Source organism: Chamaea fasciata, unplaced genomic scaffold (assembly GCF_029207755.1).
Source record: "Chamaea fasciata isolate MVZ Bird 193981 ecotype frontalis unplaced genomic scaffold, bChaFas1.0.hap1 SCAF_43, whole genome shotgun sequence".
Classification (NCBI taxonomy): domain Eukaryota; kingdom Metazoa; phylum Chordata; class Aves; order Passeriformes; family Sylviidae; genus Chamaea; species Chamaea fasciata.
Genome location: NW_027094128.1, coordinates 1,344,535 through 1,355,361, shown reverse-complemented (window position 1 = coordinate 1,355,361; position 10,827 = coordinate 1,344,535). Strand labels below are relative to the sequence as shown.

Sequence of the window (10,827 nt, the reverse complement as noted above, 5' to 3'; positions counted from 1 at the left end):
GGCTGGTGGGAAGCCCTGAGGAATTGGGTGTCAGAGGCCACAAGCAGCCCCTGGGGAGCTGCCATGTTCCTGCCAGCCGGCTGCTCTGGCGCTCCCCCAAAGCACCTGCGGAGTGAGTGCAGGGAAAGGTGTAACCTTGCGCTCAGGGCCCTTCTCGAGCTCACTGAGGATCCCTCCCTCAATGGTGACAAGGGGGCAGTGGCTGGAGCTGAGCTGGGGAATGCAGTCGCTTGGGCTTGGCTGGGCTTCGAGAGCTCAGGCAGCTGCTCCCAGCTCTCCTGCCTCCTGGTTCGGCTGCCCGAGTACCTCGGGACAGGCCTTTGGCCTCTGGGCCCTGTTGGCACCAGGGCGGCGTTTCACGACTTGTGTTCCTCACAGGCTAAAAAAGTGTGGCCCCTGCCTGAACATTTTGTGGAGCTCCTGCGGGACACAGATGAACAGTCAGTCAGGATGACGGCCGTGATACTCAGGTTTGCAGTTTTGGACAAGGACATGCTGAGACCCAGCCCTGTCGCCCTGCAGCTGGTTGCGGTGCTCCTGCCACTCTCTGACCATGCAAGGCTCTGTGCCCCCAGCCACGGCCACTGTGTGCCCACCAAACACTTGGTGCCCTGTGGGTTTGCAGGCTCACGCCCAGCTGAGCCCCGAGCAGCCGATGCTGAGGTCTTTTTTTCTTCCTTTCATAGAGGACAACGGCCAGGTGCAGCTGCTGTCCACACTGCTCTTCTGAAAATTGGTGACTGTTTGCAGGGCCCCTGGGAGGGAATATTGGGGTTCCTGGCAGCAGGATCCTTGTGTAGCTTCAGGCTGGGGTGGGCAGCACTTCCATCTGCAGCTTCCATGTGCTGCTCCGGCAGCTGCTGCTGCTGGGGACCCTGAGGGAAGAGGCCACGGGAGGGATGGAAATGCTGCACGGACAGCAGCAGCCAGGGCCAGGAATGAGCTTTGCCTTCCTGGCTGCTGAAATGAGGCTCCTTTAGTGCAAGAGGAGGCAAAGGCAAAATCAATTTCAACAATTCAAGGAAAACTGTGGAAAATTGGAAGCCTCTCAAAATGTCACACATTCATCTGGGAGCTCTTCAGCGTTGGTTCTTGTAAAAAGCCTTTCCCGTTTTCCCTTGGCTCTGAGATTCTGGGAGCCACCACTGGGCTTCAGAGTTCAACTGATTTTTATTTTCCAGGTTTTTAAACAGAGCTCTGAATTGGGCATCTCTTGCCACTTTTTCTGCTCAGAACCTTGAGAAAGGTTCTCTGCTCCTGTGAGCCACATCTTGAAGGGTGGTTGGCAACCATGGAATGCTCTGGGAAAGCACTTGATTGACTTCAGGGCCAGGCTGGAGAGCTCAGCCTGAGGAAAGAACTGTTCCAGATGCCTCTGTCCATGTCCAGCTCCTCACAGCTGAGTCCCTGAACACCCTGGGTGGTTTATAGGGATTGATTTTCCCCTCCTGTTCACTTGGAGGTGATTTTGCCATCCTTTAGAGGAACATCTGACCAGCCCCTGCCCCCATCCCATTTCATTCTCTCCACTTTGAAGCTGGACCGCTGGGTTTGACATGTAAATTGGTAGTGTCTCCCCGTTCTTCCCTCCAGCCCTCCATTGTGACTTGTATTAAACACTGCAAACGGCCTCATTTGTCTGGTGGGGAAGATGTGAGGTGGAAAAAGTTAACAGGATTTGTTTTCATGAACCTTGTGCTAGTAAAGAAAAATGAGGTTTGTCATTTTGGTGTGGTGCTGAGTGTTGGGATCTGGGAGTTTATTTCTTACTATTGTTCTTATTATTTATTAGTGTTACTTTTCACTGGTCAGATTTTTAAATCTTAGACACGATTAACCAAGGCTGGATGTAAGTCATTAGGAAAATTCCCTTGCATTTTCCACTGGGATTAAACGGTTCAGTGGACTCCAAGTTGCCAGTGGATTCTAAAGATGGGAAATCCTGTTAGTGGTGGGTTTGGTGTGGTTTGGAGCTGGGGAAGGCTCTCATCCCCTCCCGGAGGTGCCCCAAGCCCGCTCTGCTGCCACGTCTGCACTCGCGGCCCCTCACGGCTGCCCTGCCCTGGGGACACGGTGGGACCCCGCTGCTGCCGGGGCTGAGGCTCCTCACGGCCCCTCAAACCCCTCCTGGCTACACAGAACCTCTCCTGGCCCCCGACAGCCCTTCATGGCCCTTCATTGCCCCTCCCGGCCCCTCCCGGCCCCAGGCGTGGAGCTCCTCCCGAAGGAGAAGGGGCCGGGCCCTGCTGGTTCTCCTTTTATTTCGGTCGTTTCGCAGCCGTGAGGAAAGAAAGGCTGAAATGGAGCCTTTGCCCAGCGGTTCCCTCCGGGTCAACTGCGGCCGAAGCTCCGTGCCGGCGCTGGCCCCAGCACCAGCATCCCCGCAGCCCCGCCGGCCTTTGCTGTCCCCCCGTGTCCATTCCCTGTCCCCGAGGCCCGCCCGGCTCTGGCAGCAGCAGGAGCCGCAGCGCAGCGGGCGCCGGCCCGGCCCGGCCGGGGCTCCCGGGCAGGAGCAGCAGCAGCGCCGGCCCCTTCCCACCTGCTCCTGCCTCGCCTTCCAAGGCCTTTGTCCGGCTCCACTGCGGCCTGGAGCAACGCTCACCCGCCAACAGCCCAGACTGCTCAGGGCCCGCCTGTGCTGCCCCGACCCAGCCTCCAGAGAAAGGAAGGGTCGGCTTCCAGCGCTGTTTTCAGCACTGTTTCACTCAGCCCGAGGTGACGGCAGGAGGCTGCTGCTGCCTTTGCCTTGGCAATTGGAGATCGCGGCTGCTGCTGCACCCCTCTGGCTGCCGACTGGATTTTATCAGGACAACTGCAATTGCCTTTTTCCATCCTTGCTACCCGCTGTGCTTTTGTGACAGTGAACTCAGTCTTTCTGGTGCAGGCACCGTGCAAAGAAGAGATTGAAATGCTCCCAAGTCCCCGGGCACTAAGTCGAGGGGAATGAAAGCCACACAGGCCACATTTGCAGCGCTCCAACACAGCCCTGCTGCTGGTGCTGCTGAAATAGAATCAACTTAGAGAGGCCATCACAAAAATTGCCGCTGGGGTGTCAAACACAATGAAAAAATGCACCCGGAGAAAGAAAAACCAGAACTTCTTGACTCACTTCATTGCTTCCTCCGAGCAGCAGAAAAGGGAGATGCCCAGAGGTATTTCCAGCTGCTGCTGATCCCAGCTGGAGCTCTCTGCAGAGTCCCAGCAGGAACCTGAGCCCAGCCCGGGGAGCTCACACAGTGTCAGGGAGATTCTGTCTCTGGATTCAGTCAGGGTTGCATTTCCCAACAAGTGCTGGTGCCACCTCCTGTTTTCTTGGATTAAAACAGTAACAAGGAAAACCTTACCAATGGCACAACTCCCCAGTCCACAAGGAAAAAAGAAAGGACAAATCGTAAAGTTTTCCAAACATTTGTCCTGCTTTGCTGCAAAAGTCGTGCTGCACTCAGTATGGAAATCCAGGAGAAGCTGCAGTTGGTGGCACATCTTGTGTCAGCAGCTCGACCTCGTTCTCCACCAAAGGTTCTTGAAAAGAGCAGCTGGGACTGTGGTGAAGGTTGCTGGAAAACTGCAACAGCTTTCCAGAAGTGAAATGAAAACGCAAGAAATAAACCAAGACGTTTTCCTCTATTTCTATGCTTCCCTTTTCCGTGTTGCACTACTTCTCCGTGCCATTAATTCCAAATGGATCTCACCTCTCAGATCGATGACTTAGTGAGTTTTAGACACTCGAAAATACCATGGGCCGTAGACAGAGTTTGCCTTCCCCTGTTTTTGCTGCAAAGTAACGCTGGAGACATAAGCGTCGTGCTTGGGTCGGGCACGAATCCTACAACCAGGGAATGTGTCCTGACAGTGTCTGAGCCTCAGCAGGGACAATGCACAGCAGCGACCGAGGGAATTCCTCTGCCACGGCGCAGGAGTCAGGCCTCTGGATCTGGGCTCAGCACGGCCAAGTTGCCGTGTTTGGAGCGGCTCGGGGGCTGCCCCCGGGGAGCGCGGGGCTGGAGCGTGGAACGGACACGCGGACAAACGGCCCCAGGGCTCCAGTTGCAGCGGCGGCAGCGGCAGCAGCAGCGGCAGCAGCAGTGGCAGCAGCGAGTCTACGGCGTCTACGACCCCTCCCCGTCCCTCTCTTGTTCCTCCTCTCCCTCTCCCGCTGTGCCGCACTCTGTCTCGCTGTCCCGCAGCCTCTCCCGGTGTCCCTTTCCCGACCCCCCCGGCCCCTCTCGGCGTCCCCGTCCCGGCCTCTCCCTCTCCCCCCGCAGGGCTGGGCCATGCCCCGGGCCCGCCCCCGGCCCCGGGCGTCCCGCCGCGGTCTCGGCTCCGCCCGGCTCTGGCGGTGCTGGCTGTGGCGGTGCTGGGCGGGCATCAGTGCCTGGGGCCAGGGCGGCATCGCTGCGCTTTGGCTGCGCCTGTCCCGACCCCGGCCCCGGCCCCGGCCCCGGCCCCGGCCCCGATCCCGACCCCGGCCCCGGCCCCGACCCCGACCCCCGCCCCGGCCCCGGCCCCGGCCCCGGCCCCGGCCCCGACCCCGACCCCCGCCCCGGCCCCGGCCCCGGCCCCGGCTCCTCCCGGGCCCCGCGGAGGACACACGCGGCGCGGCCGCTCCCGCCGCCTCCGCCGCGGCTTGCCCGGCCCGAGCTCCGCCGCTCGGCAGCGCAGCCGCCGGCCTCGAGCCGCCGGGGCCCGGGGCGGGTGGGGATGGCCGGCCCGGGGCGCTCGGGGGGCGCTCGGGGGCCGTGTCTGGCCCCGGGCCGAGCGCTGAGGGCCGCGTGTCGCCCGCAGGGGAGGCGCGGGAGGCCCTGCAGGACCGGTACCAGCTGGGTTCGCTGCTGGGGCGCGGAGGCTTCGGCAGCGTCTACTCGGGGACGCGGCTCTCGGACGGCGCCCCGGTGAGCGGCGGGGCTGGCGGCGGGCGGAGGAGGAGGAGGAGGGCGGAGGAGGAGGAGAAGATCGGGGCGCGGCGGGGCAGGCGGCGAGCTGAGCCCGCTGCTGGCCTTTGCTCGCAGGTGGCCATCAAATGCGTGCCCCGGGCCCGCGGCCAGCACTGGGGCGAGCTGGTGAGTGAGCGGGGCCGGCGGGAGAAGCTGGGGCCCGGCAGGGGAAGAGCCGGCGGGAGCCCTGCAGGGAGAGCGGGCGTGGGCTGAGCGGGGGGCCCAGAGCATCCGGGGCTGGGTGAGGGGTTCCCGAGCCCTGGCACAGCCTCAGCCCCACTGACGGCATCGTGGTCCTTCGGCAGCCCAACGGCGCCCGTGCGCCCCTGGAAATCGTGCTGCTGGACAGGGTGTCCTCTGGATGTGGTGGCATCATTCAGCTGCTGGAGTGGGTTGAGCTCCCCAACAGCTTCCTGTTGGTGCTGGAGCGTCCGGAGCGGTGCCAGGACCTCTCGGGTTTCCTGGCGGAGCGGAGGTTCCTGCCGGAGGAGGAGGCGCGGGGGCTGTTCCGCCAGGTGCTGGTGGCCGTGCGGCACTGCACCAGCTGCGGGGTCCTGCACCGCGACATCAAGCCCGAGAACATCCTGCTCGACCTGGCCACCGGGCAGCTCAAACTGATCGACTTTGGCTGCGGCGCCTTCCTCCAAGACACAGCCTACAGGCGATTTGCAGGTGAGCCCTCTCAGGGGATGTTCCTGGGCATCTCACGGCCCAGCCTGGCTGTAGCACCGCGGCTTCCCCCTCTCGCTGCTAGGAGCAGCATTATTTCTTGAGCCAAGTTGCTTTTGGGTGGGGGCGGGAGGGGGCCAGCCCCCACACGCCCAGGGATGCCGGGGCGAGGCTTTAGGAGTTGCAGCATCCCCTGATGAACTCTGTCTGTGTTCCACAGGAACCCTGCCCTACAGCCCACCAGAGTGGATCCACCACCAACGCTACCACGGCGAGGCAGCGACGATCTGGTCCCTGGGCCTCCTGCTGTACCACCTGGTCATGGGGAAGCACCCGTTCAGGAGGGGCCAGCAGTTCATCTAGGGGCGCATCTTGTTCCCACGATGGCTCTCTCAAGGTGGGTCCTCATCTCTGGGCACAGGGGAATCCCGGTGCTGGGAGACAGCAGCAGGCTGATGAGCACCCTGCTCTGGCAGCTGCTGAGGAGGTGGCACATGTCCTGCACTCCTCCAAACAGAGAATCCATGGGGAAGTTTAGGCACAGCTCTGGGCACACCCAGCATGGCCTGGGCACGGGAATGGAGGGGCAAAGCAGACGGGATCCTTCTCCAACTGACTGCTGGTTTCTGGTTTCTCTCTTCAGAGTGCCAAAATGTTATCAGGAGGTGTTTGTCCATGCAACCCTTGGACAGGCCATGCTTAGAAGACCTCTTCAATGATCCTTGGCTGCAGGGTGTTCATCGTCCCTAGAAGATGGGAGAGGTCCATGTGCACAGTTTGATCCAAAGACCTGACAGGTAAGAGCTCCACACATCTCATGGCAATCAGTGCTAAAGAAAACCAGAGTGTTTTTGTCCTGCCTGTAGCTCTGAGCAGGGATGACCAGATGGGAACATCTGTGCTGGGGCGGAGCTGGAGACCTGGTGTAGCAAGCACTGGTGGCCACCATCCACCCTAGTTATGCTTGTCCTGGTTCGTTGGTGGCTGGGGCCCTGGGCAGAGCACTGACAGCCTGGTCTGGCCCCCAGGGAAGGAGGAGCCCCTGGAGAAGCTGTATCAGGTGGGGCTGCTGCTGGAGACACCAAGGACAACCCCAAGGATGCCAAGCTCTTCCTCGACCTGGCCACCGGCAGCTGAGGATGATCGACTTGGATTCTGGCACCTTCTTCAGACACGCTCCCTGGGGCCCAATTTGCAGGTGAGTCCACAGCTGGGGGGATGCTCCCAGATGTGGGCATGGCACGGCCTGGCCGGGCACCAAAGGTTCCTCCCTTTGCTGGGGCAGACGCCACAGATTCTTCACTCGGCCGTCAAGCTGCCTTTTGGCTCTGCGCAGCTGCTGAGGGCTGGATGTGCCGTGGCCGGCTGCAGGCTGGGCACGTGTCCTGCCCTCCTGCTCTGCCCCCAAAGGCAGCAGTGATGGGCAGCTTTGGGCCCAGCTCTGAGCACGGCCAGCGTGGCCTGGGCACTGCGGGCGCTCGGGACGAGGGCACAGGAGCCTTCGGCTGACGGGCGGTTTCTGGTTTCTCTCCTTCCAGCCGGGCTCTGCGGGTGCTGAGGCTGCTCTGGGCTCTGCCAGGGCTCTGCTGGGCTCAGCCCCAGGCACGGCTGGGCCGGCTCTGCCCTCACATTGCTCTGACAGCTTTGCATCAGACGAGCCCATTCTGAGCCCACCGAGTGAGCTTTCTGCTTTTGCAGGTGAGTGAGACTCTCCTGCAGGCCAAGAGATTGCAGTGAGGGATCCACATCCAATTGGCAAGAACCCAAGCACTCCACAGTTCCAGCTGAACGCCTGGATCTCCACAGGATGTTTTGTCTGTCCCGCTCTTCATTCCTTTTTTGGCTGGAATCGTGCAACTGCCCTTTCTTCCTCCTCCAGAAGTGCCACAAGTGAGCAAAACCTGGCGAGTGGACGGCGTTCCTAAGGCAGTGCAGTCTGGAGCGGATGGATGAAGAATTGCCCTTCTGCACTTCCCAAGCAGAGCAAAAAGCTGTAAGTGGGACTTTGCGTCTTTAAGAAACCCCTGACAATTTCAAAGGGAATGTGCAGCTCATTCACAGGGTGAGAAGGAAGGTCGTCTTGTAAAGGATTTGGGGTTTGGCAAAGTTTAGATTCCCAGTCCTGCATGGAGCTGGCAGGGCACAAAGCAATTTCCTATTGCTTCAATCACAATTTAAAATAATACTGGAAACAAACCACAAAATCTTTTTTAAAAGGCTGCTGAGGTCAGTAGGATGGATCCATGCCATCAGCACATTTATGGAGTAAATAACGGAGATCTCATTTGAAAAAGTTCAGTTATCTCTTTATCCAAAGCTATAAAGTATTTTTACTACGCTGCACTTGGGTTTTGTTTTTATCTTCCACTTTTTTTTCTGTGTTGTTTTTAATTTTCTTTTTTTTTTTTTTTCTTAATAGAAAACTTGTCCTAGGGAAGGAATGTCCTTTGCTGCTGGTTCCCGTGTGGAGCAGCTCCCCAGGCAGAGCCCGGCAGCTCCTGGCCCTGCAGGGCTGAGGCTTTTCCCCGTTGCTGGGCACAGACTGATGGAGCAGCACTGCTGAACACGGGGACACGCAGAGGGAGCAGGAGCAGCTGCCTGTGTCCAGCTGCAGCTCCAAGGCCCAAACTCTGAGCAGACAGGGCTGGAAGAGACTGGCAGGCTCCCTGTTTGCTGTGCTGCCCCACTTGTGCCCGGCCCAGCTCTGCGGGAGGCAGAGGGAGAACAAGGGGCAGCTCCGGCCAGCCCCCAGCACAGGAACACCTCCGGCCCCGGGCCCTGGGGCACTGTCAGCACCCGCTGCTCCGGCCACGGCTTCTGCTGGCCCTGACGGCGACAGCCAAACTGTGCCTGATCCCCAGGGAGCAGCAGCAGGGCCTGGATCCGATCCCTCAGTCTGGGGCAGGGCTGGGCAAACGACCCCCACAGCAGCAGCAGCAGCAGCAGCACATGGAGCTGACTTTGAGCACAGCCCCCGCCACTGTTCCCTCCCGTGGGCAGTGGTGTCACAGCAGCCTGAGGCACCCGGGTGCCCTCAGGGCCCGCAGGGACTTGAGATGGCAGCCCTGGGCTCCTGGGGCTTGTGCAAGGAACAGAGGTGAGGACTCCCTCTCCACGTGGAGCTTCCAGATGGAAAAGGCTGCTGTGAGCAGGCAGCTGCAAGGGCAGAGGAAGGAGGGTCTTGACCCCTGGATCTGTGCCACTTCCACAGTCCTGGGCAGCAGCCACCGAGCCCCGGGGGAACAGAGGGCACAGCAAGAGGGGCAAAAGCAGGCAAGGTCAGAGACTGGAGAGAGCCAGACCTGGGAGCAGGAACAGCTGCTTCATTGCACTCTTGGAGAAAGCTCTCGGCTGTTTCTAAGCGCTGAAAGGCGTGAAGGGCAGAGACGAGGGGACACCAAACAATGCTCCTGTTTGCACACCCTCCCCTCTCAGTGTCCCAGAAGGAATTGGATGAACTGTATTCTTCTCTCTGAGTCGTCTCGTTCAGCGTGAGCAGCTTAGCACCAGGAGCTGATGGAGCTGAAGCCTTAGGCCACAAGAGCTGACCAAGAGGGAACTTTTTGACCAAAGTAATGCTGCTAACATGGACCTGACTGAATCCAGCAGATAAAATCATGGAAATATAGAATCCTTTCTGTTGGGAAAGACCTGGGAGCTCATCAAGTCCCAGTGTTAAGCCAGCAGTGTCAAGCCCAACACTAAAGCCTGAAGTGCCAAGGCCTGGACAAGAGGCCTGACTGAGGCCTGAACAAGCGGCCCTGAGCCAAAGGTGACCTCTCGATGAACCTTCCAGCCAAAGGTTATCTTTGTATCTGCTTGTTAACAAAATACGCACCGTCATTAGCGTTGTAATAGATGCATCCTCTCCTTAGTGAACCATGTATTGACCTTTCTGTATTTAGAAGCCAGACAAGGCCATGAAGTCTGACATCTGGCCTTGTTCGGGGCTGTAGGGTCAAAGGCAACTCCCCTGGTTCCTCCTTGGGCCCTGGCCAGGCTTTGGGAGAAACCCAAGAGGAGGATGCAACCAGATGTTCCTGTACTAGGAGTGCTGCTGGCAGTTTGTTTATTCAGCACTATCAAAGCTGGGCCCTCTCCCAGCCAGGCTGGAGCCTCAGCTGTGGCTGGAGGCAGCTGCAGGAATTCCCAGTGTCCGGGAGAGGCTCTGCAGTCCTTGGCTGTGACAGCTTCCCCAGCTGCTGTGTGGGTGTGGGTGATGGGAAAGGCTGAGGGTAACTGGTGATGGATCTTTCTCAATCACTGCGGGCAATCCGTGGTAGTGACGGCTGGCTGCATTGCTGAGCTGCTCCTTCTGTGCTCCTTTGCTGCTTTGAACTGTAGTAAATTTCACTGATTCCTTCAGGTGGTGTCTGTGTCCTTGGTGCTGAGCCTGCCCACTGCGAAAACAAAATTGGCATAGCTTGGCCGGATCAGCACAAAATGACACTTTTTAAATCTAAAGGTGAGGAATCAGTCCTATCCGAAATTCCCGGATGGGAAGCCCTTCCCTAGAGTTCTCTGGCTCTGGAGTGGGCTGAGGTGGGAACAGATTTTTGACAGGGGCCACTGTATTAGAGGGTGTAAAGTACCCCACACTGGCTCTGAAATGGCTCACTACTCAGCCTGAGTGGGTACCACAGTGGTCTCTTGAAAAGGAGAGACTTAGATGCCCTAAAAACCCTGGTACAGGAACAACTGGCTCAAGGACACATAGAGCCATCTATGAGCCCTTGGAACACCCCAGTATTTGTTATAAAAAAGAAATCTGCTAAGTGGAGGTTACTCCATGACCTGAGAAAAACCAATTCCATGATGGAGAGAATGGGCACATTGCAGCCTGGTGTGCCATCGATGTCCCACAATGCTGCCTGCCTCCTGGGACATCCTGATTGTGGACTTAAAGGGCTGTTTTTTCACTCTTCCATTACCCCCAGATGATACCCCAAAGTTTGCCTTGACCGTGCCTTCTATTAATAACACTGCACCAGTGCAACGTTACCAATGGAAAGAACTTTCCCAAGGCGTGGGAAACAGCCCCACAGTGTGTCAGTGGGGTGTTGCTCAGGTACTCTGATCAGTGAGAGAACAGTTGCCAGGGGCATACTGTTACCATGGCCTGGATGACATTTTGATTGCAACCCAAACCAGAAAAGAACTCTCACTGATTCAGCCAAGCCTGTTGCAAGCGTTCAGACCACTTGGGCTGCAAGTAGCACCAGAG

General features: G+C 58.7%; 1 pseudogene; it reads left to right on the top strand.

Annotated features, from left to right (window-relative positions):
* Positions 1–4,274: 4,274 nt before the first annotated feature.
* LOC136303914 (serine/threonine-protein kinase pim-1-like) lies at positions 4,275–6,672 on the top strand (annotated as a pseudogene).
* Positions 6,673–10,827: the final 4,155 nt, after the last annotated feature.